Here is an 8,297-nt window from a genome sequence, read left to right on the forward strand (position 1 = left end):
GGCCAGCTAGTCTAGCCAAAATGATGAACTCCATATTCAGTGAGAGAACATATCTATAAATACATACATAAATAAAAATTAGAGAGCGATAGAGGATGATATCAGAAGCCCACCTCTGGCCTCCACACATTGCACACAGAGACAAGCATATCCATACACAGACATGCGTTCAGTATATGCAACACACACACGCAACACACATCTTAACAAGTGAGATACAAATGTCAGTCAACCCAGTATTTCATTGAATAACACAGAACAGAAATTGTTGGCACAGCCAAGTAATCTTGGAATGTTTCGATTCTATTGGTTAATGAGTTACCTGGATGAAGATCCAGGACAGAAGACAGAAACAAGAGAGGAGAGGTTGGGGATGTAGCTCAGCTGGTAGAGTGCACACACAAAGCTAGGGTTCCATCCCCAGCACCATGTAAAATCAGGCATGGTGGTGCATACCTGTGATCTCAGTACTCAGGAAGCAGAGGCAGGAAGATCGGGAGTTCAAGAGCATCCTTAGCTAAATAGGACATGCAAAGCTCAGGTTAACTTGTACTGATCCCATAGCCTACCAACTGGGATATCAACACATAAACTTCCCTTTGGAACATGGGCAGAGCAGTGAAAGAAAAAGCACCTCTGGGTGACTATGTGAACTAGTGGAGTCTGCCTCATACACAACCCCTGTCCAGTGGCTAACTCAGTCCTGGTCAATGAGAAATAGGTGACAGGTAGCTGTCACAGCTGTATCTTGGACACTGGTCTGTTTCCATTTCTTCCTGTCTTTATAGAGATCTGAGCCAGAAGAGACAGCTGCCCTGCAGCTGTGCAACCAGGAGGACAAAGGCATCAATTATATCAGTGGTGGAGCCAATGAGGAAATGCCTACCGCTCTGGCCCAATCATAGGGCCACTGTCTCACCTTGCCCCTCATGATCTCCTCTTCTTAAGCAAGGCAAGAACATTCTTCCTGGTTTCAATTTTGGTCTGTGGGGTTCTGTTGCCTTTGGCAGAACAGTCCCAACTGTACTAGCTGGTTTTGTGTGTCAACTTGACACAAGCTAGAGTCAACAGAGAGGAAGGAGATTTTAGTTGAGGAAATGCCTCCATGAGATCCAGCTATAAGACATTTTCAATTAGTGATCAATTAGATCAATTAGTGATCAGTGGGGGAGGGGCCCAGCCCATGGCGGGTGGTGCCATACCTGGGCTGGTGGTCCTGGGCTCTATAAGAAAGCAGACTGAGCAAGCCAAGGGAAGCAAGCCAGTAACCAGCATGGCCTCTGCATCAGCTCCTGCCTCCAGGATCCTGTCCTGACTTCCTTCAGTGGTGAACAGCAATATGGAAGTGTAAGCTGAATAAACCCTTTCCTCCCCAACTTGTTTTATGGTCATGGTGTCACAGCAGTAGAAACCTAAACTAAGACACCAGCTAATGCAGAACTTCATCAAGGGCTTATGGAGGTCTGACATTGGTAATTCCTGTACATGTATCAGCTCATTTAAAATAACCTTCAGTGATTACTTGTGCAGACATATGTATATGTCCATGTTCATGTGGGAGTGTATATATCTACCTAAGTGAACACATGTATGAAGGCCTGAGACCAACATCAGATGCCATTCCTTATGTGCAAACACCTTGTTTTTTGAGACAAGAAAATGGACTAACCAAGTAGACTAGGCTAGCTGGCCAATGAGCCCTAGGGATCCTCCTGTCTCCACCTCTCAGCCCTGAGATGACAAATGTACTCTACCACACATGGCTATTTTACACGGTTTCTGGCTATTGAACTAAATTCTCATGCTTACACAGCAAGCACTTTACTGACTGAGCCATTTTCCCAACACTGCTGAGTGATTTAATAGTGCTTAACATTCTCAACTATTGTGCAGCTATGTCTTGAGAAAGGCACCATATTACCACTTTATTCCAGACATAAGAGCAGAGATTTTGATGGAAAAAAAAAATTTCCGTACAGTGATAGCCTGATACAAGAAACAACAGAGCATGTAGTAGGAGGGTCCAGTGGAGAAATCCCAAAGATTTTCAAGAGACAGGGACCCGTGTGCTCAGTTTTAAAAGGGAGTATTGAGCGTCCCCTTCAACTTTCAACAGTTTGGTGTGCTTGTTGAGAGCAACCACGACCCAGGAGGAGACAAAAGAGAATGTTGTTTAGACTTGCACAATGCTGATGACACAGACAGAAGGCAGCCACCTCTTCCCACACACCTAAGTTAGGGAAGACACCAGACAGGTGACACTAAAGGAAAAGGCATTAGTCAGTTGGTGGCTTGAATGAAATGTTACCTATTGTCTTGGGCATTTGAGTGCTCAGTCCACAGCTGGTAGCACTGTTTGGGGAGGCTTAGGAGGTGTGGCCTTATTGGAGGAAGTATGTCACCAGATGCAGGCTTTGAGACTTTGAAGGCTCACGTCATTTCTAGTTTGCTGTCTCTGCTTTGTGCTTACAGTTCAAAATGTGAGGCCCTGGCTTCTGCTCCAGCCGTCATGCCTGGCACAGGCTGCCTCCACTCTGCCATTACTGGATTCTAACCCTCTGCAACTGTAAGTCTGAACAAAGTTTTTTCTTTTATAAGTTGCCTTGGTCATGGTGTTTTGTCACAGGAATAAAAAAAGTAACTAATAGTCAGTAAATCACAATGAGCAAACCCACCACCTGCCTACATCACAAACTCATGATCCCACTGGGCTCCAGTCAAGAAAAACACCAATCCTCAGGCCAGCAGCAAGCTGCTAACTGGACTGACCCCCTGCTCTCAGCTGAAGCCACATGAAGGAGTTCCCACTATACATCTGCCATTCTTGGCAAGGTCAATCTGGCTGTCTATCTGAGAGCTGTTGGCTCCCATGATTTTTAAGATCACTTTAAAGCACATGTATTCCTAGCACTAGAATATTAGACAACACATTCCCAAAGATAATGACACCATGATAAAAGATCCCAGATGTGCCAAGGAAAAACCACCATGGTTTTCAGAATGGTTTGCAAATTATATATATGTCTTTTCTGCTAATTAAAGTGTTGCTTTTGTACAATAGCTGGGTGGAAATGTTTTTATTTGTAAATCATACAAAAAATCACATTTGTAATATAAACTTGATAAAATGTTGTGGATTTTTTTTTCCTCTGATATTTTTGGAAGCAAAGTGTGTGTGCATTTGTTGTACATGCTTGAGAGTGTAAAGTGGTGGTAGTGTTGTTTTGTTTTGTTTCCTTTGTTTTGAAGTGTAAGGATCAAAACCGCGGCCTTGCATGTGCTGAGCCAGGGTTCTACCAATGAACCACACCTCCAGCCCAGAAGCAAAGATCTCATGCTTGTGGCACAGATTTGTCTCAATCACCATTCAAACCTCACATTTTTTTTTGGCTCCTACAACTACTAGTGTGTGCATGTGAATGTCCATGTCCATGTGGTGTGTGCACATGTCCTTGAGTGTGCTGTGGTATATGCATGCATGTGAAGGCCAGAGGTCAAAGCAGGGTGTGTTCCTCAGTCACTCTGTCTGTGTCTTAAAGAAGGAGTCTGTCATTAGAACAAGTTCAGCAGCTCAGCCAGGCTGTCTGGCCAGCCAGCCCCAAGAACCTTACTATTCCCTAGTCACCAGAACTGGAATTACAAAGGTACATAACATGCCCCATTTTTTACATAGGTACTTGCGATCTAGATTCAAATCTTCATGCTTCTATAGCAAGCATTTTACCAGCTGAGCCACCTCCTCAGCCCAATTATTTCTGAGCCTTGAGGATGGGAGAAATACCATAGATTCTGCATTGTGTTTCATATTTCACACCCCTTGCTGTGTTCCTATCGTGCATCAAACCACACATCCAATGGCACCTTCTGCTATATTGAGCCAACAATAAACTATAAGATGTGCAGATTTGGAGAAACATTGCAGAATCTGTCTTTGGTAAACAAGGACTTTAAATGTTACTCTATTTAGAGTTATGCAAAGCAGCTTTCTTTGTGCCCTGAGCAACTGACTTTCAATATGTAGGACTCACTCCCTGTGTCATACAGAAATGCATCACTCACCAGGATGATTGGAGTAGCTTGCAGTATTTATTGGTATGTCTGTCTGCCTACCTGCTTGAGAAACCCAAGAAAGTTCCAAAATGACTATGGTTGGAAATTAAAGATTTAAATAATTAAACATAATCATTTCACAGCAATTAAAATGCTTGTATGGTACCAGACCAGGATAAATATTTTTCTTATACATTATGACTATTAATGGGGGTTGTCAGTGTTTGTGCAAGTGCATGTGGATGCCAAGGAAATAGGATTTAAATAATTGAACATGATCATTTCACAGCATTTAAAATGCTTCTGTGGTACAAGAAACCAGGATAAATATTTTTACATATTATGACTATTTACAAGGGTTGTCAGTGTGTGTGTACATACATGTGGAAGCCAGAGGTGGAGGTGGGTGTCAATTGTCTTCCTCAATTGCTCTCCACCTTATTGTTTGAGACAGGGTCTCTTCACTGATTATGAAGCTCACCATTTCAGGTATACTGGCCAGCAAGCTCCAGGGATTCATCTGTGTCTTCTCCACTGAAAGGTCTGGGATGTGGGTTCAAAAGGGAGGGCCACTGAGATAGATTTGAGGGGTAAGGAGATTATTAAAAGAGTTACTAAGGCCATGGACAGATAGACAACAGCATGGCCAGAGTTCTAAAAAGAGTTCAGACCAGAGAAATCAAGACCCACAGGGCAGAAGTGGAAGGGTCTTCTCCTTCTTCTTCTTCTGAGATAAGAATGATTTCAGGGCAGGAGCCTACAGCCAGGCTCTCTGATTCTCAGGCATGTAGAAGGCTTATAGCTAGAGACTCACAGACAATATCTCAGTAGGGTGCCTGCCTGTCTGTATCTATGAGAAGGGAAGGGTTCCTGCAAGTACTGTGGCCTGAGCAACAGCTAATTCTGACATTACATTCTTACATACACCTGCCACCCAGCCTTGTGGATAGACACACACAGCCTCAGGACGTGGCTTTTTCACATGGGTGCTGTGAATTCAAATTCAAATCCTCATACTTGAACAGCAAGCATTTTACTCTTTTTTAAAAAATTATAAACAGCAATTTATTTTATTCATTTAATTATAAGCCATTAGTGATATAATATCAGAAAACTGTTCCATGTAATGGGAGATATCACAACTCTTAACCTGTATAAAAAACCCAGTAAGGTCAGTGTGATTGTTCCTGTCTTAAAAGACAAGCAAACTTAGACACAGAGATGACTGCCCTGTCTGACATTACCCAGTGAGGAGTGGGACCATGGGAAGAGAAAAACCAAGTGACTCCAAAGCTCTGGCCTTCAGCTGACATTTTATATTGCTTCTCATCACCACAAGAGTTGGAAAACATGCCCATGAGCCACATCTCCCAGGACCTGTTTTTATATCAAGTTATATTGCAACAGAGATATGACCCTTCTGGTCCAGAGCTGCTTTAATCTGCAACTTCAAATATGAGTCATTGCAACAGAAAGCATGTGGCCAGGTTCTGGAGAGATGGCTCAGTAGTTTAAAGTGCACGCTGCTCTTGTAGAATAGCTCACAACCACCTGCAACTCCAGCTCCAGGGCAGCCAACACCCTCTTCTGGACTCCACGGGAACCTGCACTCACACATGCATATACCCTCACAAACACATATACCCATAAATAAGAAATTAAAAACAATAAAAATAATAAAAGACATTATATGCCCTGAAAAGCCTTTAAAATACATGAAAAAAGTAAGTTGGCCCCTGATTTTTAGGATTATTGGCCCTACATGAGTGGTCTAGCCATAGCAATTCCTTCAGAAAGAAAATTATAATTGATTCAATACACTAAAGATATAAATGGTGTAACATGGGGTTCAAATGATAAGCAAGATCCTAAAATAAAAAATGGATAAGACAGGCTAATGATGTCCATGATACAGTACTTGCCTACTGTCTTAATTATGGTTTCTATTGCTGTGATAAAACATCATGACCAAAAGCAACCTGGGAACAATGTAATTTATTTTCAGCTTACAGTTCTATATCACAGCTCATCACCAAGGAAAGTCCAGGCAAGAATTCAAGCAGGGCTAGAATCTGGAGGTAGGAACTGAGTGAAGCAGAAGCTAAAGAGAAATGCTGCTCACTAGCTTGCTTCTCATGCCTTGCTTAGCCTCCTTTCTTAAAGCACCCAGGACCACCAGCCTGGAAAGGACACTGCCTACTGTGAGCTGGGCCTTCTCACATCTATCATCAATCAAGAAAATGAACCACAGGCTTTCCCATAGGCCAACAAGGTGGGGACATTTTCTCAATTGAGGGTTCTTCTTCCAAAATTACTCCAGCTTGTGTCAAGTTCACATAAAACTATCTAGAGGGACTAGAGATGGCTCAGAGGTTAAGAGCACCGCCTTTTCCTCTTGAGGTCCTGAGTTCAATTTCCAGAAACCACATGGTGGTTCACAGCTGTCTATAATGAGACCTAAGTTCTTCTTCTGGTGTGAAGGCATGCATGCAGATAGAACATTGTATACATTATAAATCTTTACAAGAACTATCTAGAACACCTAGTATGTATGAGGCCGTGGGTTCAGTCCCAATGATACAAATGATACCAGAAGACAAAACAAAATAAAAAGAAGAAAGATGGGATGGCAACAAAAAAAACACCCACTTTTTAAAGTATGTCATAATCGTTCTAACACAATATAGGATAATTTTTAATCAGCATACACTTCATACTCCTTCTGCAAGAGTCAAAATGTAGTACTAGGAGGGCTAGTGAGATGGGTCAGCAAGTAAAGGCACTTGCTACCAAGCCTGAGGACCTGAGTTTGATTCTTGGGATTCACATGGTAGAAGGGGAGAATTGACTCACACGAGTTGTTCTCTGACCCCCACATGTGCACTATGGTGTGTGGTGATACTTTGTTTGTGCTCTAACAATAAAGCTTAGAGTACAGAGCTAGCCACTAGTTAACCATAGAGGCCAGGCAGTGGTGGCACACACCTTTAATCCCAGCACTTGGGATCTCATGCCTTTGATCCCAGTACTTGGGAGGCACATGCCTTTAATCCTAGCACTAGGGAAGAGGAAACAGGAAGTGATATGGCTGGGCAGAGGGAGGAATATAAGGCAGGCAGAGACAGGAGTTTGGCCCTCTTTCAGGCTGAGGAGTTGGCAAGGTAAGAGATGGCTGTAGCTTGTTCCTTTGTCTCTCTGATCTTTCAGCATTTATCCCAATATCTGACTCTGGGTTTTTTGTTTGTTTGTTTGTTTGTTTGTTTGTTTGTTTGTTTGTTTGTTTGTTTAGGCATCGTCAGTTTATTATAAAAGGGAGGCATGGAAATTATTTACATGATGAATAGTTCAGACCATCAGAGGAATGGGCAGCTTCATGGGCCACCATTTCAACAGTGATTTCAGTCCACGTACTTTCCAAGAATGTCACCATCTCTAAATAAGAATAATCCTTGTCATCTAGAACTACTTTGGTGCCTCCATATTCTGGGAGAAGAACTTCATCTCCAACTTTCACACTGACTGGCTGAATCCCTCCACCCTTTCCTTGGTGCCTGATCCCACAGCCACTACTGTTGCTTCCACTACTTTTCCTTGAGACTTTTCCGGGAGCATAATGCCACCTTTGGTCACAGTTTTGGCAGCACTCCTTTCAACCAATACTCTGTCAAAGAGTGGGAGAAACTTTCTGAAAGCTTGTTCAGCCATGAGTAGTGCTGCCACAGCTCAGACTCTGCACTCAGGGCCACCGCTGCAAGGAGAGTTGACTCCGGGTTTTTATTATTAAGACCTATTAGGATTCATGGCACAATGGTGTGCATACACACACTTGTGGATACAAAATACACTTAATACAAAATAAATACTACAGAGAAAAAAATTGACAGGGTTTGTGGGTGTTAGCTCACAAAGCAGGCCTAAAAATGGCAGACAAGTCCTGAGTTGACAGCAGGGTCCACCACAGCCTGGGTTCTTACGGAGTAAACAGAAACCTAAACTCAGGCTTCCTCAGAAATCTTGTGAAGTGGGTTTCTGTTTGTCAGGAAAGCCACTATAGCCCTTATTTGCCCCCAACAGCAAAATGTATCTAGTTCCTGGTTAACCTGAACAGCCTGCGTTAGTTCAGTTCTCCCTGCTGACTAGCTCCCTCTGAAGTGCAGCTCTCTACCCCCGAGACAGTGTGGTAGTTTGTCCCCCAGTAAACTGTCTTTCTCTCTGCAGAGGGGTCTAGTTCGGTGCTTTCACTGCAC

The 8,297-nt window shown here is 43.0% G+C and overlaps 1 pseudogene; it reads right to left on the minus strand.

Annotated features, from left to right (window-relative positions):
* Nucleotides 1–7,448: 7,448 nt before the first annotated feature.
* Nucleotides 7,449–7,755, minus strand: LOC128114737 (10 kDa heat shock protein, mitochondrial-like; annotated as a pseudogene).
* Between the last annotated feature and the right edge of the window lie 542 nt (nucleotides 7,756–8,297).

The sequence above is a fragment of the Peromyscus californicus genome, unplaced genomic scaffold (assembly GCF_007827085.1).
Source record: "Peromyscus californicus insignis strain IS unplaced genomic scaffold, ASM782708v3 Scaffold_10__1_contigs__length_136768540, whole genome shotgun sequence".
NCBI lineage: Eukaryota > Metazoa > Chordata > Mammalia > Rodentia > Cricetidae > Peromyscus > Peromyscus californicus.